The following is a 26,132-nucleotide window of genomic DNA, read 5'->3' as shown; positions in this document are numbered from 1 at the left end:
TATTTTTTGCTGATTTTTGTAATTAATACAAATATTAATGTTATCACTTTTCTGGCAAACTGGACTATCCAAAATATAGCTCCAAGTCATAGTATTTGTTGACTGAATACTTGCCTGATAAGAAAAATTAAAAAAGTTTTCTGAGAAGTTACTGCTTTCTAATGAAAGAAGTACAACTTAGGTGTTCATTTAGGGCCCACTTTCTCGAATTCACTACCTTTATCAACTAGTGTAATAAATAATGTGGTTTCCAAGAGCCCAGCAGATTGAAACAGGAAGAGTGCGAAGGAGGAAAAAGAATAAGAAGGAACTCAGAGGCAGATAAGAAGTAGAAAGTAACCTCAGAAAGCAGAGCAACCTGGGTCTGCCTAGGGATGGGGTAAATGACCAACATATATTAATGGGCCTGAAGCAGCACTGACTTTCAGCACAAAATGTCAGAAAATGACACAGCCCTCAAGGAAGGGCTAAAATTGGGTTTTGTATACTCGGTTTGAGAAGACAAGATAATCATTTGGAATATTTTCTCTTTAAAGGTATTGAATTATATTTTTGCTCATTTAAAGACATTTTAAAAGACGACTTATTGGAAAGTCTTTTCATTGACAATTGGCTCCGTTTGACATTAACAAAACCTGAAAGGAGCTTTTCTAAATGTTTTGTTGATATTCCAGAATTTAAATTTTTCTTATGACTGGGGAAGCTTTCCTTGTATTAATCCCTGAATCTTATAACATCTACTTTATTCATGGTGTGGCTCAATAAAGTAGGTAAGCAAAAACTCAACAGTTTTGGCAGGTTTCAAGATACCCTGGGGAGATGCCAGTAATCCTGAAAAGCCAACTTGAGAGCATCAATAACAGATATAATTTCTGTCAATCAGTAATTATCCATTTTCCTACACTAGAATTTCTAAGCCTACAAATATAATGTAGGTCACACTCTTGAGTAGTATTTCTAAATCTATGCCATTTATAGCATTAATTTCTACAAGATACTGCTTGAAAGAGTTCTGAATTTAAGTATGTTTGAGATTGCTTCACACTGTAATATCCTGGAGTTACACAATACACATTAACATATTAAAGAGGGTAAGTGCTACAGCAAAGAAAGGTGGTTAGCTTTGTTTAAATCAACATTTCCAAAACTAATTAAAAGTTTCTCTCCACTTTGTTTAGAGATAAGTAGCAACTATTAACATTTTGCAGATGATACCAAAGTGCCTATATTAGAATTTTCAGTCATTAAAACCAACTGAAGGGAATGGCCTCCATTTAGTTGTAATTATACCATTTTCTCTCAATAAAGTATATTTAATTACTCTGAAGAGAAACATACCACTGTGCAAATAGAACAACAAGATTTATAGCTATAAAGAGAAGCAAAACCACTCCATAAATTTCTGGAAATTAGGAATGCAATGAATAACCATTTATCATCTCTATGACTAATGATATGTCTAAGTGATGATCAATACACAGACATCGCATCCATCCTACATGTCTATGACCTGGGTTGTGATTAGGAGTTCATTTCTTGTTTGAGAATGCTCTGATTTCTCTAGTCACAAACAAACAATAACAGCTCACAGCGAGACAGAGTAAAATTATGACTTTATTCTTCCTTCATAACAAATAATCATAATCCTCTTTTTTTGCTGAATGTTTATTTCTATAATAACACTTATGAGAAGAGGTCTTGTGAATCAGCAGCTATTTCCTATTGTACACAAAGGATCCCAGGTAATAGCCAAGGATTTTAGAGTTTACATCTATCACGAAAGAGAATGAGGAGGTACAAAAAAAGAAAATCTTAACATGGGGATGGCACATGAATTTCCTTTTCTGTCACCTGAATGATCCTTCCCTGGTCCTAGGCTCTGAGAGGCAGTGCTGAAATCAAAAGAAAGAAGGGCTGGTGACCTCTGACAGTTTAAATTAGTGCCATCCCTTTTTTAAGTTTTAAGGAAGCAAATGAGGAAGAGTTTTGGGAGTTCCTGGAAGTTTAGGAAAAAGTCTCCAGGCTAACACCGAAATTGGAATTTTAAATTTCATCAACGTGGATAATAATGATGCTTTTTAAAATCTCAGAAACAGAATAGGAATGGTAGAGAAATTCTGGGATAAATAAAGATTTGAATTGGAGTAGGTCATACCCAAGTGTATGAGAGCTGTACAAATTTATCTTGAAATTTACATTACTTTATAGTATAGTTTATTAAAGAAAGTGTAATTTTACTTACTATAATCAATCTTTGTTAGTCACTGATTCTATATTTTTGAATTTTACAACTACAATAAATTATTTGTAACACCAAAATCAATACTTATTCATGGACATGTGTGGAGTGGCAAAAAATTTGAGTTGTCTGATTTGCATGTTCCCAGCTAAGGTCAAATAAGGTGATGCTTTGCCTTCTTGTTTCAGCTCTCACCCTGCAAACTTTTCAAGGTCGATTTAGTGCCATGTTTCACATATTTTTGTGTGTTTTTTTCCCTGGTGATTTCTTTGTTCAAAATGTACCCCAAACATATACATAAAAGTGCTGCCTAGTGGTCCTGTGGATAAGAAGGCTGTGATGTGCTTTATGGAGAAATACATGTGTTAGATAAGGTTCATTCAGGCATAAGTTATAGTACTTTTGTATGTGAGTTCAATGTTAATGAATCAGCAATGTATATTAAATGTCTTTAAACACAAATGCACATAAAACAAGGTTATGTGTTGATCAGTTAGTGAAAATGTTATGAGCAAAGGCTTATAGGAACCCAACCCTATATTTCCCTTAGGAGCAATGATCCTATATTTGCTAATTTCGTGTTTGTGGTGACTTTATATGACGTAATTATTGCAAATAACAAGAATCAATTATTTAATTAAGTAATATTTAATATTTAAATAGAGGAGTAGAGAGAGTATCACTTCAGAGGATTACAAATCAGCTGGTTTCTGACTAATACTCCCACTAAGAACAACTATAGGAGTTGAACAAAATATATGCAAAACTTTTAAAGACATTGGAAAGCTATAAGGCAACAAGGCTTTGTGGGGCCAAGACCCAGGGAAAAAAAAGGAAGCCCAAAGAAGTGAGCATAGCAATACTGAAAGAAACTAAAGAAGACCTAAATATATAGATCCATGGATTGGAAGATCCAATCTTGTGGAAGTGTCATCTCTCTCCAAATTGGTCTGTATTCAATATAATTGTAATTAACACGTCAGGGCTTCAAATAATCAAGGTTGAAAAAGGAGAGTGAATTTGGAGCATTTACACAAGCATGAATGAACAATTCTTATAAAGCTACAGTAATTAAGACATGTGATATTGAATCAAGGATAGACAAATAGACCAATGAAACAGAATAAAGAGTCCAGAAACTGACCTGTACATATATTGACATAGTATATGGACAAAGGAACACTTTGGAACAGTAGATAAAGGATAAATGGTGCTATGTTCATTGAATACCCATATAGGAAAAATAAATAAATAAATAAAACTATCCCTATTTCACATCATCAAATAACAATCCCAGTTAGATTATAGCTGCATATGTGAAATAAAGCCTCTAGAAGGTAGTAAAGTATCTTTGTATCTTTGGGGTAGGCATTTATTAGGACATAAATGTATGAATCACAAGCAAAAAAGATTGATTCATTGTAGTACTTTAAAATGCGAGTTTCTGTTAATCAAAAAACTCAACTATAAGAATTAAAAGGCAAGTCACATAATGGAAGAAGGTATTTGTAATATACATAACTATTTAAGAATTTGTACTCATGAGATATACAAACCCCTTAAAATCAATAACCCAGATTCCATAGACCCCAAGGGAAAGCTAATGAGGTAATGCTTTATTGAAGGGCAAAAGTTCCAGGGCACCAAGACTGAGGGAAATAGGAAAGAAAGGCAGGAAAGAAGGAAATGCAAATATCTAGATACTTATATCTTTATAAGAAAATATAGCTGATTGTTCAGTTTCCAGATAGGACACAGAGAGATATCTGGCTCAGAAAAGTATATGGAGAGGAGGGAAGAGAAGAATTTGTATGCTGATTTCCATCTAGCTCTCATTGTTATAATAGGGCATTAACTTTTTTACATTTCCCTGTTAAGATATATGACCTTTTCAGGCAGCCTCTAAGGAAACTCTAGAAAGGTGGTGGGAAAACCAGACCTTCTATAGTCTGGTAGGGTTGTGCTTTGGTACCAGAACTGTGGTAGCTCCAGCATGGTATTCATGAAGAAGGTCGTGCTTATTCTGGGGATCCCTAAGCAACCCTAGTGGTGTTAAGAAAGGAGGCAATGGCATTGACAGGTTGGGTTGTAAATTGAGCAAGTAGCTCAGGGCCCAAAAGTTAGTGGGTAAAAGGAATGACTCAACTGCAGGGGGGATATCGATTGGTTCTAATACACAATCAAATGGAAGAGTTGGGAAAGGACTTGATAATGTTCTTTGAAGATATCTAAATAGCCAATAAACATATTAAATGTATTCAACTTCTTTTGTCATCAGGAAAATGACAATTAAAACCACAATGGAATACTGGTACATTCCCACCCTAACTGCTAAATGGAAAAAGACTAACAATATGAAGTGTTGGTGATGATGTGAGAATGAAGCTCCTAAATGCTGGGTGGAAAGTAAATTGCAACAATTTTAAGCATAAATTGAGATAATTACTTGGAATTTTCTACTAAAGTTGAATATATATACATACATACACAGAAATGCATATGTTCATCAAAAGACATGTAGATAGAGTGGATAGTATCATTATTCATGATAGCCCCAAAGTGGAAACAACCCAAATTTTTATTAATCATAGAATAGATAAATCAATTGTGGCTCACATGATGGAACACTATGCAGCAATAAACAAAAACAAAAACAAAAACAAAACAAAACAAAAAAACAACTACTACCACAGGCAACAACATGGGTGGTTCTCACCAAAATAATGTTATGCAAAATAAGTCATATGAAAAGAATACATGATTGCATTTATGTAAAGTTTTAAAAACAAATAAAAGTAAACGTGGATTTGGAAGTCAGGATATGGTTTTCTTTGGGAAGGAGGGTACGGATAGTAACTGGAAAGGGGCAAGAGTAGGCTTTTAGGGTGCTGTCTGGACCTGGTTGGTAGTTACAGGGGTGTGTTCACTTTGTATCAATTTATTGAGCAATATACTTTTGGTTTATGTGCTTTTCTATTTATTATACTTTAATTTAAAAAAAATAAAAGAACTTGATAAAATTATAATGTAAATAGAAAAATGTCATAAAAACTGAATCTTGATTATTGCTTCATTACTTTCTACTCACTCTTTAGCCTCTAGAAATCAAGATTCTGCTATAAAGTACAACTGAAATTGCTAAGGTATGAATAATACATAAGAGTACTTACTAAGGGTCAGGTTAGCTGTTTGCATACAGTCACTACTTCTATCATACAAGAAGTCCTAAGAGGTAATTACTAGTATTATCTGAGCTCTTAACTACTACGGACCACTGCCAAATGTAATAGATGGCTTTCAATGCAAATATGTCCATCACTTTGCTGTAACAATAGAAACAGATGGCACCCTCTTCCTTAAAGTACTCATATCTTGATTTCTATTACATTAGTTCTCTAAAGTGTGTATCAGGAAAAAAAGTACTTGTTGAATGTTAATGAGGTATACTACATCTGAGAATTGCTCTGTGGTCCACATTTTTAGAAATCCCTGGATTATATAACTTGAACAATTTTCCATTCCAGAGGACTGACCAGATGTAGACTTTTCAAGGAAGAAATACATTATGCAGCATTTTCCCAAACTTATTTGAGGAAAAACACCACCAAATCAGAGGAGTACAGATGCTTCTGGACTTACGATGGTGCTATGTTCCAATGAACCCATTATAAACTGAAAATATTCGAAGTCAAAACTGCATTTAATTACACCTAACCTACCAAATAACATAGCTTAGCTTAGCCTACCCTACCTTAAATCTTCTCAGAATACTTACATTAGCTTACAGTTGGGCAAAATTGTTTAACACAATAAATACAATGCAGAGTACTGGTTGTTTACCCTCATGATAGCATGGCTGACCAGGAGCCATACCTCACTGCTGCTGACCAGCATATTGCATCACACATTACTAGCCCAGGAGAGATCAAAATACAACATTCAAAATGTGATTTCTACTGAATAGGGTATTGCTTTTGCACCATCATAAAATTAAAAAATTGTAAGTTAAACCATTATAAGTAGGGAACTGTCTATAATGTCCTACAGGACATGCTTTGAGAACATTAGATCAGTTACTCTTATTTTTCTTCAACTTTTTAAATTATTCTTTCTTAGTCTCCTTTGCAAGGTCCTGTTCTTCTGATCACCTTTGAAACACGAGTGTCTCCCAAGGCTCCATTTAGCTCTCTCTTATCTCTTTCCATACTCTCTTCTAATGTAATGTTATATAAAATCATATCTCAATTATCATCTAAAATTTGATGACACCAAAAACCTTACCTTGAACCTAGATCTCTCTTCCAAATTCCTTATCTGTAGATTCAGCTATTTAATTGAAAAGTAGTTATTTCCAGTTAGATGCTTCAAAGGCATCTCTAATTTGATAGATCTAAACATAAATTTGTGAGATTCTACTACGAGCTCGTCTATATTGTCTATTATGAGTCCACTTTTGATTAAAATAGACACCTGGATGCCAACAGTCTCACCTCTGTTATTTACTTATCCACTCACCTAGTTCTATTGATTCTAATGTAGAAATATACCTTGAACATGTTTTCTCTTCATTTTAGTTCATACAATCGCCTTAGTTCATGCTTTCATATTTTCTTGCAGCATTACAGCAATATCCTAACAAACTTCATCATATCCCATCATCCCTTCTTATTTGCTTCCCTAGGATTAACTGATCCTGCATACCCCTCACTGTCTCTTCTCTACCTTCTAACTATGGCTAGCTTGAATTATCATTGGCTGAGAAACTAGAGGTGGGGAGTGAGGTACAGTAATAAAGAAGATGGTTTTGACTTAGGCAACAGAATAATGTATAACAAAGAGAAGAGTAAGAGTGGAACCAGAATAATCAGAGTGGATTCCTCCATGATTGTCTTAATCAGTAACTGATGTGAGTAGCTGATCTCTGTGGCTAGTGTAGGCAGGGAAAGTTAAGAATATATGTTCTAGAGTTTAAACAGTTTCTCAAAGTGAAAATTCCAGAATAAAGCACACTTTCATGGATAAATATTATGTTGGAAAAAATCACAGTGATACTTGATAAATATGAAAAAGAGCAATTTTAATGGGTCCTTAAATAGCTATCTCACAGTGTTGATTAAGTGAAGTAACCTTAAAGAGTGAGGACAAATTAGAATTTCTTTGTCTAGTTTCTCAGATAGTATAGACAGCAGGTAAGGAGAGAGGAGAAAGAATGATGGCACAGTATATTTGAAAATGAGTTCGGGACGCTTACTTGAAAAAGAACAAAAGTATTTAGAAAGCACTGCAAAGTGAAAGGAGCAGTGGCTAGGAAGCCAGAGTGAATGCGGACATTGCCTCTAATAAATGTTTGAGAGAGCAGACTTGAAAAGAATGCCTAGAAAAAACAATGGGAAGAAGAAAACTAAAATGTATTGTGCTCCATCTCTGCAGCAGTTGCCATTGTGCAAAGTGTCTTAGATTTGCCTCTGTCTCTCTTTGTCTTTCTGTTTCTCCCTTTACCGTCTCTCACTCTGTCTCTTTTTCAGTTTTACATAGATTGAGATATAATTTATATTCATAAATGAACATATTTGAAATATAAGATTACATGAGTTCTAACATGTATATACAAGCATGAAATCATCACTAAAATTCCAATAACATACATTTACAACATCCACAAAAGTTTCCTTCTTTCCTTGCATAATTCATCCCCTTCCAGGCAATCACTTTGACATATAAGTATCCAATCTATGAAATGGGTTCCTGTAAATTAAAATCTAACTAAGCAACCTATAAATGTAGTGTAGGCATATGTTCACCTTCTCTAGTGGTAAAATTGCCAAATCCAAAATAAAAAGGTAGAAACAGCAATTTTTAAAAAATTTGTGATAAGTCATCTTTTGTAATATTTGATTTTGTTTTCCAGAGCTCTATGCCTTTGATATGATTCAGAGATATGAACTCTGAATTTCACCTGTACACAGAAGTATCCCAGTGGTCTTATTGGTTCACCCAGAAATGGTTTACTATACTCTCCAAGTCTCTAGGGGTCAAAAGTCAGTGCTCTAATCAGTGTAGAGGATAGTGACCTCTTCTTCACTGCAGTGCTAAAGATCACCCTGGTTTCACACTTTTCACATTACCACCACACTGAGCATGATTTAGAGGGAGATAGTAAATAGCCAAAATGGTCAGGTTCACATACATCTGTTTACAATGTTCAAGTTCAAAGTAGGAGAGAGAAAAAATAGCCTCCGCTAAAATTCTCACAACTTTCTATAGCCAGAAAAAAAAAAAAAAAAAAAAACCAATGATTATAATCAATGATTTAAGTGAATGAAGGCCTAACTTGGTGTTAATTTGTTCATCAACCAAGAGATATTTTTGTATTAATGGGTTCAAAAGGAAAGGCTCTCCTCAGGTTTGACTAAACTGTCCTTTGACAATATTGTTAGTTTTCTCTTATCTGGCCCATCAAGCCCAATGGGGAGCTTAGGTAAAGAAAACTGACATAACAGGAAAAGATATTTATTCTAAGTGATAAATTATTCCGTGGTTGGCATTTGGTGATTACTCAAAAATGGTAAGGACCACATGTCTTTTTTGTATTTCATCCGTAGTACTTGTTATAAGAGAATCTGATTCTTGTTAGTAAGAATTCAATAAACCATTTGTGAGATAAAAGCCTTTCTTCTCCATGACTAAATCTTTTTGAAGGCAACAATTGTGCCGTTTATAGCACAAAATCTGTGTGCTTTGCACATAGTAGGTGCTCAGTAAAATTTTGTTTCCTCATTTAGTGAGGTTAATGCTTTAAAGTCTGTTAGTTTTCTGCTGTAATAATAAAATAGAAATTATGAAAATAATAAAATGTGATAATAGATTAGAAACAAGAAATGATGGAAAATGACAGACCATATTAAAATGTCAGTAATTTTGACATTTTAAAGTCTTCCTGTCTATAGCCATGCCATCCTGAACACGACTGATCCCGTCTGATCTTGGAAGCTAAGTAGGGTTGGGCCTGATCAGTATTTGGATGGGAGACCACCTAGGAAGACCAGGTGCAGTAGGTGTAAAAAATAAATAACTAAAGTCTTCTCTATCACATTTCTGGCCAGAACTCTAACATGGAATTAAAACGGCTGATTTTGGCTGCTCTATATTTTCCTAAAACTACATACTCATGATTATTTTTAAAAAGCGATGAATTACACCATTAAAAAGGGAAAAAACATCCTGAAGATTAAGATGAAAAAACATAAAATCTCAACTCTGAATAATCAGACATCTACCCACATTATTTCATAAGAGAAAATATTAACATTCCCAAATTTGGAAGATATAATGTCAGAAAAAGATAAACATACTTCAACTTGAATTAATATGAAATGTTTACTATAATATCTATATTTCTCATTTCATGCAGAATTGATGAAAATTGTGCTATAAAACAATATTAGGGATTCATTTTTAGCAGACTCTTCAAATATGGTTGCACACTTGTAATTCAATATTTCTATTTACTATGGCCAGAGAAATATTGCCAAGTAAGCATAAGTCATTTTCCTTTGATATCTATGTTTCTCTTTTACTTTAAATTACCTTTTCTTAGTCCTTCTAAAAGGTGTGATTGCATCCCATGCTCATTTCTGTTAATAAGTAGATTCATTTCTCTCATGCCTGTGTCCTCTTCATTCTTTGCCTATTTATTTTATTCTTCACTGAACAAATGATTCCACTTGTCTACACAAGCTGTTCTCATCTCTCCTAGTTTTACCATAGTTCTCAGTTAAAATCGTTTTCCACAGTAAATTTTATAATCTGCTTTTTTATTCTCTACTGCCTTTAGATTAAAAGGTAACAAGATTTAAAATGGAATACTCTCTGCCTCAGTTTTGCTGTCTAAATGTTGAATTATAAATAATTGCTAACTCCCTTCATACTATAGAGAAAAATGCTAGCTCATTCATGTGCAATTTGCAAGGAAGCAAGCTCCAAATTAGCACTGTCAACAATTAGCCAGACCTCCTATTTTCACAATCTATATAGGAGGTTATAGTCCAAGAGGCAGAATATTTTGGGAGAAGGTGTTGAGGTGCTATGAGAATTTCCCACTGGGAAAAGAAGTTTGTTTTTCCCTTAGCCAAATGTTTGATCCAAGTGGGTCAATAAGCAACCTACTAAGAGTTTGATAAGTGTCTCTTAGAGGGAAGGCTGCACGGAGTGTGACTGTATTTCTAACACTAGCAGGACAAAGGTCTCTATGTTTCTCTTTTGTTTTCTGGTTCTTCTCTCTTGCTTTTTCTGATGAAGCAAGCTGCCGTGTTGCGAGCTGCCATATGGAGAGGCCCACATGGTGGGGAACTAAGAGTGGCCTTTGTGCAATAGTCAGCATGGAACTGAATCTTGCCAGCAACCACATATAACAGCTTGGAAGAGGATCCTTTCCCAATAGAGCTATAAGATGAGACAGCGGCTCCAGCCAATACTCTATTTGTAGTCTTATGAGAGACTCTGAACCAGAGGATCAAGCTAAGTTATACTTGTATTCCTGAACCACGTGTTGTTTTAAACAACTAAGTTTGGGATAATTTGTTATATAGTCAGAGATAACTAATACACCTGGGAACCAAATCTGGACCCCATGAATGGGAGTTAGCCTGAAGATGTCTTAAAGGGATCTCTTAGCAGAGGAATACCTGGAGTGGTGAGTGAAAGCTCCCCAGGAGAGGGACGACCAGTAGGACAAAATAACAAAGGGGGATCTTAAGTAGGGAGCCAGGAGAGGAGAGACATTGCATGAATCAAGTGAATTGGAGATCTTGGGAAATTGGGGTGGAGAGTGTGTAGAATTTCTAAGGAAATAGCATAAGCATCCATGAACAAAAGTTTGTATTGACCAAGCATTATACCAGAGTTGCTAAATTGCAACTGTATCATTCATGTAATGCCCTAACCATCTGGGGTGGACATTAAAGGAGATAGAAGTAGCAGCTCAGGGACCAGAGAGTAAGGCAATCTAAGAAGAAAGAATAAGTCAGCCATGCCACTTTCCTACTGGTTTCTAGCAGGTATGAGCTATGTGGGGAAAAAAGTGTTCTCTGAATGAGCTTGTACTTTTGATATTTGACCAGACAAGACTAGAATTATTTTCTTATTTGCTTAGAGTGGATCCTTAAGTGCTTGAAAGTGATCACAGGACTATGAAATGATTGATGAAGATACGGATACTGCTTGACACTTTGTCCGGTGGGGCGGGGGACTAGCAGATACTTGAAGTGAGTTTATGAGGCGGCGTCTCAATCTCAGGACTGTTGACATTTGGGGCAGAAGAATTCTTCGTTATGTGTATGGGTGGGGGAGGATAGCCTGTGCATTATAGGATATTTAGCGGTATCCCTGTCCTCTATCCACCAGTTGTCATTAGCAGCATATCCTCAGTTGTGATAACCAAGAATGTTTCCAGACATTGCCAAATGTCCCTTGAGATAGGGTGTGGAATGACCCTTGGTTAATGCTTAAAAACCTAGGCACCTTTCCCTTTGCAGTAAGTACAGTCTTTCATGGTCAATTCTCGGCAAAAGAGATTTAATTTCAAATAAATACCACGTCTTCAGTATCCTGTCCTCAACCATACACACATGTCTATACAGATTATGTTATTAAGGTTTGACCTGGCAATCGAATATGTTAGGCATCAAAAAGAAGTTCAATTGGTGTGCTGATTGCAAGGTTCTGTAAATTATCAAAAATTATTGAATAGCACATTTAAAATGAATTAATTTCATTTTGTGTAAATTATACTTCAATAAACCTGTTAAAAAAAGGAATTTAAATAGCAGAAAGTCAGTCTTTACATTTTGTAGTTCCACAGGTCTTCTGCAGATACTCTCTGCTGCTATTTGAAGACACATAAAACGTTCCTTTGATTATTGTTTTTTTTTTTCTTTTTTTAATTTTCTACTAAATCACTGCATTCAGAATTTATTACAACTCCTTTAACTTAGCTTTTGGCTAAACCTTCACACACTGATACTCCACTGGTGGGAAAATTTCATTTTGAAAAATTGGAAAGGGAAACGGCTTGCTCATTTTTATTTGATTTCAGTTATTGTTGTGTGGTTACGTGGTCTCAGGCTTGTTTTCTCTCCATGTATTAAGCTTGGATTTCCAAAGAGGTGATTTTTCCAAAAGGAGATTTTGCAGGTAACCAGTGTGTTATGTAGAATGTAATTTGGGGGCCTGAGGAAAGTGAAAAGAGACTCTGTAAACATGTTCCGCAAAAGCTCCTCTGCAACAGTTAATGGATCCGCTTATCAAAAATGATGCCCACCAATAGTGAAAGTGATTGGTCTTCCTGCCTTTGGATTTCTAAAAGGAGTGACCTCTTGGGCCTACTATAAACTCTGGTGCCTCTCCAGGGACAATTAACTAGAGCCCATAAATTGCATGGTTTATTTATTTCTTTAATAATTTGGGCAAACTAGTTAATGAAAAAGGAGCCTAGAAAACCTGAAGGTAAATGTTACTTAAGATAACTGTGTTTTCATTTTCATGGCATTTTATACTTTTCAATATACGCTCATATTTACTATGGAAATTTTGCAAATTTTGTCTTATTTTAAGATGATGAAAGGGATACAAAGATAAAATGAAATTCATCAGGATTACATCAGGACAATACTAGCCAGGATTAGAACATTTGCTTCCTAGCCGGCTTCAGGGTTTTCTTAAACATTTTTAATTTTTTTCTGATAACAAATTAATTCATGTTAATTATACAAAAATGTAAAAAATGTAGAAAGTACAGAGAAGAAAATAATAAGTAATTCACCATCACCTGTCAGTGATGAGAATTGAGTCACTTTTGCCAAAAATGACTATAAAGTAATGTAGGTAGTACAAAGGGAAAGGATGCCTAAGATTCTAAGGGTCACATATCAGAAAATCTTTTTCAATTAGCACATGGATATGTACATAATGTCTTCTTGCCAGATGTCAAATCCATTTTTCAAGAATTTCCTTAAAGCAACACCATAGAGAGCCAATGAGTTATTTTCAAATTCCTCCACTCAATTTTTATAAACGGCCTATTGATTAAGCTGGACTCAGTGATGTACAAGCTCAGAAATAACTTTAGTTTTTTACTACTTTCCTTTAAACCAGTGGTTCTCAACTGAGGGTGATTTTGGCTTCCAGAGACATTTGTGGTTGTCACATCTGGGGAAAACGGTGCTGTGGCATTCAGTGTGTAAGGCCAGGGACGCTATAAATATCCTCCAATGACAGGACAGTTTCCCACATACACAACAAAGAATTACAAGGCCCAAAACATTAACAGTCCTGATAGTGTTAAAGGAGATGACCACTGCTGACATTTTGTTGCATGTCCATCGGTATCTTTTTTCTTTCTCAATTCCCTCTTTACTTTTTCCTTCCAAAATTATATTCATGTTACTTATCCACTGTCATATCTGTATTTCTATAATTATATTATGAATATTCCTCATGATTCCTCAAAACATGAGATTTAATGCTGCACAATACTTTATCATGTGATTTATTCCTTACTGATGATTATCAGTTGCATTTCCAGTAGTTCCATATTGTAATTAACGTTGGTATGAACATTCTTGACCAGAAATCTATTTCCCTTTCTCTAATGATTTCCTAGAAGTGCAATTACTGAGTCAAACTAAATGAATGTTTTTAAAGCTTTTCCTCTTGTTGCCAAAATACTTTCTCAATTAACTGTCTCTCTGGCAGTACATTAGAGTACTCATCAGGCTATGCTGTCTCTACCACATCTTGCTGAGTTAAAATTGGACATACTAACTAGCAGTTATATCTCATAGCTCTAATGTGATTTACAGGGTACTAAACACTTTTTCAATAAGTAATCTCATCATTGTTAATAACCATTCTCTCAATTGACTAATGTGAGGTAGAAAGTTCAGGTATTATTACTCACCCTACCCCAAAAACTCATGTAAGGACCCTTATTTGAAAGAAGTGATTTCTTCAAGTTTACACAAATTAAAAAATATATTTAAAAAATGAAGAAGGCTAAACCAAGACCAGAAACCTACTTGTTTTCTGTGCTCTTGCCACTGAACCATAATGCCTCATTATTATTGAAACAATGCAACTGCCATTTCATAATGTGAATTATTTGAACATGGATAAGGATTTTGGCCTACATATTCTCCAATTCTTGGCTAACATTTTCCCTACCTGCCCCTTTCCAGCAGATGGTGCTGTTTTTCCAACATTTAAATCTGCTACACAGAAAAAAAAGATAACTTTTGATTGATTTTCACTTAAAAATGTTCAATAAAGTCTACTTTGCACATTGGTATTACTGAAATTGCTCACTGGCCCAAAATTGAACCTGAAAATGAGACAGCATACTTCAGACACAAAACCAGTTTTTTGCACATTGATGAGAACAAAGTGTTATCCAAAGTACTGAGGGTAAATAAATGACGAGACACCACCCAACATCAATAATGTATTAAACCAGGTCTTTTTCCTGGAGACACTGAGGTAAATGTTTTGGAGAAGCTCTAAGAGTCACAGGTAGGTCTTAAACATGGTAATTATATAAAGATTGTGAGTCATTATACAGATTCTTTATTTTTTTTCTTATGGTAGATAGCAAAGAAAAAAATGTTGGTATAATATAAACTGGTTGGTAAGGGTATCATTAGTGACTGATTTTCCAAAATAATTTAATGTTAAGATGAAAAAACGCAATATCTCTTTTCAGCCAACCCAGTGGTCATAAATTTCTCATTGTCAGTGCAGGTTAGAAGTTCCCTTAAACACAGTAAGGACTTGGAAAAGAAGAGCACCTTTTCTTGGTTCAGAAATTGCTCATAATGTAAAAACGAAATCAAATTTCTCCGGATACAGTGTCAGTTTAGGTGAGGGTTCAGTTTCAAAAAGAAATCTTATGATCCAGTCATAAGTAGGAAAGAAAAGTGTGCTTGAAAAACAAAACCCATAAACAAAAAAACACTTTAAAATCAATCTACAATCTGCATATCTCAAATGACTGTTATTAGTCCACACAGAAAAGCCATCCATGTTTCAAGAAGAAGTCCAAAAACAATACATAGGCTGTTGGTAAAGATTTATGATCAATGATATTGACAAGCAGATGAGGTATAATGGTTTCCTTCTCAAATTTGTAATTTGACAAGAAATGGAAATAAATGGCAAATCTAGGTTTGAGATCTTGTATAATCTTCAAAGTGAGACAAGCCATATTTGCACATATTTCAGGTTTAGCCCAAACTAATGTAATTGTGTACGAAGTTATCTGTATTTATTTGTAAAGATTTTGTTGCATAAACCAAAATGTAGGAACCCTTTTCTTTTGCAAATCACACAAGTACATATTATTCCATAGAAATATTCACACACATAAAAATGAAAAGTAGGCTCTTCTAAAAGGAGGTGTCGAGCATTTGGAAGAGAGGCAGGCAGATAGATAACAAAGGCAGAACTCCTTTTTTAGATCTTGAAACATCCTGGAAAAAAGCCACAACTTTTTCTTTATGCAGTATTGCTTCAAAGAAACATAGTACTACTTAAAAAAAAAAAAAAAAAAAAAAAAAAAAAAAAAGCTCGACTCACATCCCAGTCTGGAGATTCAATACTAGAAGTTAACAAATGAAACCATTTCTCTACAACCCATTATTTTAAAACAGCTTTTGAAATTTATTGTAATTTACTTAGTCTTCTACACATCCATTCGATGAACTGGGCTATTACTCCTGTACCTCACTGTAACTAGTGGTCCCAGCATGCTTAGGGAAGGTGTTTTAAAGACTAAATTTTCAAAGGTGTCAGCAACCTTGCAGATTTGAGATCACAAATAACCTACCCTGCAGAACATGTCAACTAAATCTTCCAATCAGAGGAGACCTGTGTTGACAGCTCTCATCATGGCAGGCATTGGATTTAACTGGAAAATTTCAAGCTTGAACACTGAGTGCTAACCTGAAAATGCACTATCTAAGGAAATTCCACTTGAAGTAACATAAAAATTTATTCCAGAATTCTCCATGACTGCAATAATTGAAGGGCTTAGTCTTACTTATTGAGGTTTGATACTATACTTTATTACCAATACATTGAAATGTTTTCCTGTCTATCATTACTTTGTATCTGAATTTATTGTGCTCTAGTTCTCTTTCCTGGGAAGCTGAGGGAGCTAGAGGAAAGTTCTCTAATATGAAGAGAGAGTGTTTCCTGATATTTTATGAAAATTTAAATAGACTTATACTGTCATGTTCTGTACATAGGAGGTAAAAATACATTAAGCTGTAGATGAGACACTATTGACTATTCACTGAATGATATTGCCAAATGCCATCCACAAAGTAACTATCAGACAACTATATAGACCAACAGACAAAATTTCAGCAAATTCACAGCATGAGAAAAGATGAAGGAATTCCAGTGCAACTAGCAAAGACTTACAGTCATCTAAATCTCCCAGTTTAATTTGGTAAATTAGAAAAGTACATTAAAGTTTTCTTACTGAGAGAGGAAAAAAAGTGTTTTATTATACACTTTCTTGGCTTGCCAGTTTCCAGTGGTTGGTTTAATGATCTTTGATATTTGCAAGAACTTTCTGAGTTTTCTCCTGGGTTCTTCTGTTCCAATGTTTCTCTTAGGCTTGGGCACAGAGTCTGAGGTGCCCCATTTTGTATGAAAAAGGGAGATTTGGCAAAGTCACAGCACCCAATGGGCCTTGCCAGCAGGAGTGATTTAAGGCAAGACTATGAGGCAGCCAGAATCACCCCGAGTCTTTTCTTTCCTTTGGGAATTGTCCCTTCATCTCCTAATTTAGGCTGCTTCCTGTCTATTCTCAGCTCTGGAGCAGCTTTCTCACTTCTCACTAATTAATAGTTTCTAATAGTATTTATAAGCAATGTTTATTTTTTATTAAGAGCTTTCCTGAGACAGCTCTTATTTCCAAGATAATGAATACAGTGCTTAAAAGTATAGAAGCTATTTTGGAGACCTTGATCCTTTCTGAGCTCTTAGAACTTCGAACTAATTGTCTCCATCTCTGCAGGCCATCTGGGTGGGTATTTAGCTAATAAGGCAAAATAAGGAGAGTGAGTTTGGGGGTCAGACAGATAGATCTGGAGTCAAATGCCATTTCTATAACTTACTAGGTAGGTGACGTTGGGGAAAAGCTTTAATGTCTTGGAGTCTCAGTTTCCTCATTTGTGGCCTACAGGTAATACTTTCTGCAGGACTGCTGGCTAAAGCTCTATTAGAGATACCTGAATTTGTTTGAACAGACCACATCCCTTCACTCCTTTTCAAAATTGCCTTTCTCTTCAATTTCTACTGCAAGGTTGATCCTAGGGAGTTAGACTTAACACAGGTTAGACTTAACCCTGTTAACTCTGGCCACAGTGCTAGATCAATGTGGGAACCTAATCCTAAGGGAACCCATTTAGATATCTTAGGCTTCCCACAGTTGTACTTCCTACACCCATTTGTTTGTGGGTGGTGGGAGAAATGAAGAGTTATGTAGGAGACAATGGAGCTGGGGTGGGAAAAAAACAGATGAATAGAGAAATAGTCACATTTCTAAAATGCAACACATAACACTTTACACTGAGAGCCTGCAGTAAATACTATTTATTATCATCTTTTTCAAAATGTAGTTTAAGAAATTGTCCATCTCACCATTTAGTGCAGAATATATAAGGTCCTATGCGAGGATTCAGCAGTGCCATGGAAACTGTTTCTCTGGGTGAAGTTTCATACATTCTTTTTTTATCTTTTATTATCTTTTTCTAATCATTGTTTTTGATTATTAAGAAATGTAACATGTATATTATTGACCTAGTCTATTTATTTAAATATTAATATTTAAGCCACTGTATTTTAATGTTTGAGCCCACAAAAATTAAAAGTTAAAGATAGAGCAGAATACCACAAATTATTAATGCTATGTTAATAGGTGCTACAAAATGAAATGCAGGTTATCAATGAGCGATGATGTCCTGGAACATTATTGCATGGCTCTTTTCATGTAATAAAATATAATTTAAATTCAACATATCAAAAGTGGTTTCCATAAACACTTTGGCAAAAGAATATTGTTCCATTTTCATTGAAAATAAGACAAAATTTTGCCAGTGTGATCAATTGAGATGTGGAACTTCAAAAATCGGAAAAAAAAAAAAACAGAATAAAGGAAAACAACTGAGGAAAAAATATACATATACACATGTATCAAATACAATGATCGAAACTGAGATAATGTAGATAACTTTGAACATTGGGGCTCTGATAATCATATCCTCCATGCTCTGAGTTAGATAAAGGAGCCCAATACTTACGTTTTCTAAAAAGTGATTTTAGATTTTGAATGGATCAGAATTGTTTCTTATCTTTTATGAGCTATACAAGGATACTGATGCAACTTGAGTAGACATTATTCAGTTTCTGCATAAACTTATGTTCAGTAGGGTTTCTGGCATAATGATAATTATCATTAGAGTAAAAGCACTTATATACATGTATAAGTTATAAGTGTTAAGAATAATTTTAAAAGTGTAATTTACTTTTGGAAAAAATATAAGGGTAAATTAAAAAAAACCTCATTTTCTGAGAGCTTTCAAGAAACAAAAATAAACACGTAAAGCTTATGTAATTTTAAGACAGTGTATTCAAAATGCATAAAGAAAATATGTCCATCAGAATGACTTCATAAATGTGAGCTCTTGATGGCTAACACCAATTAGAGTCAGAACCCAGAAGGCAGAACTATATCGAAAGATGTATATCCACTAGCTTCCAAATAAAAACAATAAAATGAAGTTTGAAGAAAACATTTTATTTAAAGAAGTGAAAGGCAGGATTGATCACTATTTTTCTCTTTTTTTTCCCCATGCTATAATTTTTTTGCAGCACAGAAGAATGATCAGAAAGAAATGGAAAAATGAACTCTATGGAGAAAGATGTTGTTTTCCCCAAATAACAAACTTTTTAGTATTTTCACTAATACTTTTTGTATTCGTGCAAAACTTTAAAATCACAGCTTTGAGATAAATCTGGAAGTTTGTCTGTCACATATATTAGGCTGTTTCTAGATGAATGAGCATAGAATTGAATATTTTACTCAGTGGGAAAACTCTTACTAAACTCAGTCCTTGAAGTTAATGAAGACACATAACTGCATTCCTTGGCTTCTATTGTTTTACCAACGGCTGGATGCCAAAGAAATTTCTCTTGTCTGTCCAAAAGATGTATTTGTCAAAATCTTTATGTAAGTATACCAAAATCTTTGGAATGCACAGGATAGCATCAATGTCTGCTGAATCCCAGGTGCACTAGGGAATAACAAAGAAGGGCAGAGATGACAAGTATACAGTATAAAAGGACAATGTGAAGATTTGATGAGAACATAATATTTGATGATTCTAGGATTAGGTCTGAGAAAAACAGAGCATTTCAGGTTTGCTTTATGTGACAGTTACAAAGAAAAAACCAGGTTTGCGAATCAGCGAGATTTGCATCCAAATTCTAGTTCTGCTAGGAGCAGGTTATTTTGTTTTCTTTTTAGCTTCAGTGTCCTCATTATTAAATGGGAATAAAATATGATCTCTTAGAGTAGTGAAGATGGAAACAAGCAATATATGAAGCCTATATATTATATGCATAGTACCCAGAATATATTAAGTATAACTTTTAAAATTATGATGGTGAATTTGGGCTAGTTAATTATTCCAAGTATCAGTTTTCTCAATTTCCTTATCCTAAAAACGAGGAATTAATATACCTACCACCACAGGCTTGCTGAAAGAATTAAATAGAATAATGTATATCAAATGCCTACAACAATAAAATTTCCTTTTTACTCAGAATAGAAGTTGAATATCTTTGTTTCTTTTATCAATGAGTTCGAAGTTAAGGCATAACTATGGAAAACTTAAACTGGGATTTCATGAATTATGCTATAGAATGGGTATTCACGTGCCGATATAAATTCTGGAGGTGAGACATTTGCAGTCTAGGAAGACTTTTCCATGATGTTGACTTCTCAGAAAATGAAGTGTGAATTCCTACAAAGCCCTTCATAGTCAGACCCCAATCTACTTTATAGCTGTATCTTCCATCACTTCCCTATGCCCCACTTTGCGACTATACCATGATCTCCATCCCACCTCTTTCTGTCCCTTTCTATACCCACCACTTCTCTTATCTACCTCGTTAATCCCCACTCATGCACTGAAAAAGTTTTTTATCTGGACTTCTTAATTCTCCAGGTAATCGGGTTTTACCTTTTCTCTAGGTTTATAGCACTCTGAAAGTTTTAAGCATACTTGTCAGGTTGTATATAGTTTGTTAATGGGTTTTCCTTCCCCACCAGACTTTGAGCACCAGGGCAAAGGACTGAATTCAGTTTTGGAAACACATCAGTGCCTACTATGATGCTAGAGTATCATGGCGTTTACCAAATATCTGGAGATATTTTAAACAACAAGGCACAATTATCTACATGCATTTCCATTAGAAAATAATACCATCTAAAAAGAAAGTCGTTCACACTTTACAGGTTACTTGCAAATGTACCTAAACTCTGGCTTATACATATGCATGATACGATCTGTTACTTTTTTGCATTGACTTTACTCTCTTCCCTTACTGATGTGTGCTCTGTATATTTGTCTGGATCACTAGGCAGCAGTAACCCCTAAAAACCAGTTATATTTCACATAATTAGTCTGATTCCAAAAATAGGTAGACACTTAAATATGTTTTCAGGATAAGACTTAGATATAATGCTTATAATTATGAACTAATTAAAAAAGAGGAAACGGATTCCCAAACATGATAAATGTTTTGCATCCTAATATTCCTTGGTATGCTGTTCACTCGAATCAGTTACCCACTTCTAAACTTGCTGTAGTGTACTCCAAAGCTGCAAGGGATAGGAAAAAGAGGATTAGTCATCCGGTTACTGACAGAACAAAAAGGTCTGTGAATACTTGTGCACTTATGCCTTTTTTTTTTCCTTTCAAATGCTTTCTGATAATGCCAAAGACACCCGGCATTGCCTTAGATATAGGATTAACTTTGGCAGAAAACAGAGAAGAAAGAGCTTTCTTGGGGCGACTGTTACATGAAAGTAAATTTATAATTTGAAGTCTTCAGCCTCTAAGATTTTTAAAGTTGATTATATGACATAAATGTAGTAAATGAACAAGTAAATAAATGACTAAGTATATCAGTCTGTAGATGTGAACAATACTATTGCTTTACTTTGATTCAATTTTCAGGCGTATCTAAAACAAAACAAAACAAAACAAAACTTCACTCCACTCTATTAATTAAATTCTATATGAGGACCTGGCAGCCATAGAATTTTCCATAAAGGGAGAGAATTATTTTCATCTTCTAAAAAACTTTGTTTAAGAATGGGGTTCTGTGCTCTATAGCCCTCTACAGAACATTTCATTATTCACTCTTTGGAATCAAATAAAGAAATGCAGGCTGAATTGGTGAAAATAGGAAACCTCAGCTGGAAAGAAATTGATTTATTAAATTGAGATCATGACACGTTAGTAGTGGAGTGAAAATCAGAACTAATCATGATATGATCTCTACCAGGCTCTTGAACATTTTGGATAATGGCTCAGATGAACCGAAAGCTACAATTTTTACCCATCAGGTGCTCAGGGGCTTCTGTTTCACATAAGCCTCCTATGCTTAAGAGGTCTCTTGACTCAGTGAATAGATTTTTGTTATGTCCTATTGGGATACACTCTCTCTGCTCAGGAGGGGAGCTGTCCCTGTAGGTGAAGTGAACTAGGACCAAGTTCATTCCAACTCAGCTTAGGTGACTCCAGGCTTTGGCATCAGAGAGGAAATTTAAATATAATTTCTCTGCTCTAACACATATCTGTCTAGGTGTTCCAGACTCTCAGATCCCTAGACCATACAAAAGATACATGGCTTACCATCAATTTCCAATCTCTGCTATCACAAAAAAAAACCTTTGGAAGCAAATCAGCCTGAGGCATCAATTATCTTATCCTTTTGTTCATTATTAACACAATAAGGAAATGTGCCCTTATTTGCTAAAAATAGTTTTAAAGAAATGAATTTGTTTTGCTATACATATTGATGCAACTTCCTCACATGGCAAGGATTGATGAGATAACTTTTTTTCATAATTGTACATTTCAAAATGAAATAAAAGTTTAAAAGTGGTTAGTTAAAAGTAGATAGATAGGCATAGAAACAGGCACTGAGATTGGAATTAGATTTAGGTTCTATTCTATAGTTTCCTTTCTCAGATTGGCCACGAATTAGTATCTGAGCAAATGTCTTAGCTATCTTTTCCTCATTGTACCCACTGCTGAATGAGAAGATTTATTGATCATTCTAAAATCGATCCTTTGAGGGTCTAAATTGTAAGATGCTACACTGGAAACAGTAAGCATGGCAATGTTTTAAAATATTTAATTTCATTTTTATTGAAATAACTTTGTAGCATATTACAGATAGAAGAATCCAAAGTTACTGAAACAAGACCAAAAAAATCACAATTTTTAATTGATTGTCATTTTTGAGTTAAAATAGTGTATTTTGTTGACTCTTCTGTATGTAAATCTCATTAGAAAAGTGTCCAAAATATGGCTGACTGAAAATGTGGCCATCACTAAACAGAGATTTGAATGTTTACTAGCTAGACTCTGAAATCCCAGAGTTCCTGGGGTAGGGGAGCTAGAGAAATTGCATTTGTGATAACTTGTGACTCTCATAGGTCCCTCAGAAAACAGCCAAGACCCTAACTAGATTCTCAGAGTAAAAGCTAGTAATGTTTTGGGAGGGGGTTGCTTCTAAAGAACAATTATAATTTAATAAAGTTCTGAATTTTGAACTGTTAGTTTTGAGACTTTGTGCTCTAACTTGTCACTTCTCTATATTCTGTTGAGTATGTAAACATAAATTGGAAGCCCTTCTTAGCACTTTTAAATCTGCTGGGATAGGAAATAAGACACGGACCTGTATCACCATAATGGTGCAAAGGAGTGCTGGGTATGTAGGGCTGTGGCACTAAGGGTGTGAGTGAGCCAGAGAATGCAATGCTTTTTATCCTAAGTTTTAAATTATTGGGTGAGGTTGCTTCAAAAACTACAGAGACTTGGATAAATTTCTAAGAACCAATTCAGGCATGAAGTAGCCATGTTATTCATCTTTACTTCCTCAGGTCATATTTCCTTTTTGGTTTACTGAGCCCGATCCTGCTCTCTTAAGGTTACCAATGACTCTTTGTTGCTAACTCCACTACATACTTTTGGGGTGTTATCTTTTACAAGCATCTTGCACAACTGCACCTTCTTCCTTGATGCTCTCTCTACATTGGGTAAATGTCTCTAATCCTAGTTTTCCTTCTGTCTCTCTGCTGACTCTTTCTCAGTCCTCTTTGCAGAGTTCCTGTTCTCTGAACATTCTTTAAACAGTGATGCCCATTTTAATTCCCTTCACATCATCAAATGTTGCCAATTATCAGTAATATTCCTTTCTCCCTCTATCAAAATGTTGTAGTACTTAAAATTCCACCATTAGACATTCATTTCTTTATAGTCTCCTTGTATAATGTAACAGACTATGTGAGGGATACCTTACTAAACTACCAACGTGTTAAAGTACACTTGCTATTCAGAGCCATTCTCCTCTGTAAATGGCGGGGCAGCAACTAATGACTTTCTGGTTCAAAGCAACTAAGCAAAGAGGGGAAGAGAAGACCGAAAGGGTGGCAGGGAACACCTAAAATGAGCTTTGTTTCTTTTACAGTGTTTTTTAAAGGTTACTGCTTTTTACCAAAAGTCTCTCCAAAGTTTTTCTCATTATTGATAGAACTTTTCAAAGTGAGCAAAAAGTTCTAGCTACTATTGCTGCTAATTATCCAACAGTCTCTGAACCTTTTTCTCAGATGTCTATAGTACTTCCTCAGTTTTTCTCATATATGTAAAATTATTCAGTAAGATTAGTGACTTACTCTGATTTCAGCAGTAGAGCAAATATTAGTCAGCTCAATTGCTTAGAGCAATACAGGATCTGAATAGCAATAGAAATTCACCCTAATAATTTAAGGAATAGTTTCTTGAGATAAATCAACAAGTCTCTAATTGGATTACAGTGATCAGACCTACCCATGAGAGTCAACTTTGCCAGTGAAAGATTGAAAAAAGAATTTCCTAAGATAAATCCAATTAAATTTTATATTGCAAGATAGAACAGGAAATATAAAGGAGAGGTAGGCTCAGTCTTTTGAATTGAGTGCTGAATTATGAAATAGAGTTGCTACAGCCTTTTCCTAGCATCTTTATTCCATCTTTCTCTGGCCCCAGGGAGTCCCTTCTCTTCAATGTATCTATCTATTGAGGTAAAATTAATTAATCTTGCTAATGGCATAAGATGTTGTTCCTTGAAGCATGAAAGTAGCATGGAAACATGGTGCTTGAAGTCCTTTGGAATTTGGCTTGATAAGGCAGATTCTCCATTATAATTGCAGTAAGCTACTTTGCAGCTAAAGTTAAGAAGCTAAAGTAAGAAATCTCGATGATGGCTTGGCATTTAAAACAAATGACCCTGGTTTTCAGGTGGGTGGGCTCAACCTTTGGGTAGTGAACTTAGGGTTCCTGCAGGTGCTAGAGCCCCTGTATAAAGATTTGAAACTATTTCCGAAGTAATAATAGCCAGAAATTATGTGCCAGCCACTGTTTAAAGGAAGTATATAACCTACGGTAACATATATGAGACTCTTTATAACATTTAAATTATATACAATTATTAGCTCCAAATTATAGATGAGTAAATTTAGACACAGAAAGATAAAACATTTTGCCTAAGTGCACCGACTTCTAAACTGGCAGAGCTGTGTTTGAGCTTATGTTTTTTTTTTACCATCAGGCTATATTATCTCTTTAAATTTTCTTGAAAATTAGTTAGGATTCCATTAGGATATAAAGACAGTATGATTGGAGGGTAATGGGTAAGAAATAGAGACAAGAAAGTGGCTTAGTCTTGATCTTTCGGTCTTGATGATCTATCGATTAAAAATTTAAACATCTATCATATGCTAAGTGTGATGCTAGGCGATGGGGTGTGTCTTGTCCTTACAGTATTGTGGGGAAACAAAGAAAAATATAAGAAATAAAGGAAAATATGTAAGTATATGATATTGTACAATATAAATGGTGTGGGAAAAAAAATCATGACGCAAACAGAACACCAAAGCACAGATCTGTTTCCATAATGTGCTCAGGAAAGGCTTCTCTGAGGAGGTGGCAGTGGAACTAAACTGAAGGATGAGTTAGCAATGAGAAGTTTGGGGACAGGGATGGAGAAGAAGGAAGAAGAGTGTTTCCTACTGAGGGAGTACATGTGCAAAGCCTTGAGGAGAGAAGGAGCTAGTTTATATTTGAATAAATGAAGGATGGCTTAGTGACAGATGAAGTGACTCTCTTTTTAGATATCACTGCACCTGAAGTATTGGCTTCAGATTTTTCTTTGAAATGATGAACATTTTATGATGTCTAATAGTTTGTATTTAAAGAATGCAAGAATGGAATTTGAAAATTATTGTGTATTGTTGAGGGAAATTTGAAGAGGGTATCAATGTGGTGGTACCTGCCCTGGGCTGAGGGATGCTCCCATGACCTATAGATTTTGTCAATGCACAGGCTGATAGAGAAGGGTAAGGGGCACGACAAACTGTCAGTTTCCTAGTCATACTGCAAAAGACTACAGAGGGGTCAGCTTGTACCAAATGAGCATCTGGATCAGATTTTGTTCCCCCGAATCTCAGGCACATTTTGAGAATTCACTGGACACTTTGTAAAATAGATACAACGTT

The 26,132-nt window shown here is 34.9% G+C and overlaps 1 protein-coding gene and 1 pseudogene across 12 annotated transcripts in view; one reads left to right on the top strand and one right to left on the bottom strand.

The window, feature by feature from the left end:
• Window positions 1-26,132, bottom strand: part of TRPM3 (transient receptor potential cation channel subfamily M member 3) — a 482,939-nt gene that overhangs the window by 297,129 nt on the left and 159,678 nt on the right. The window lies entirely within an intron of this gene.
• On the top strand, window positions 9,179-9,297 carry LOC118601521 (annotated as a pseudogene).

The sequence above is a fragment of the Rousettus aegyptiacus genome, unplaced genomic scaffold (genome assembly GCF_014176215.1).
Source record: "Rousettus aegyptiacus isolate mRouAeg1 unplaced genomic scaffold, mRouAeg1.p scaffold_m13_p_3, whole genome shotgun sequence".
NCBI classification, from domain to species: Eukaryota; Metazoa; Chordata; class Mammalia; order Chiroptera; family Pteropodidae; genus Rousettus; species Rousettus aegyptiacus.
Note: the sequence above shows the minus strand (reverse complement) of the source record. Positions and strands in the feature narration are given on the sequence as shown.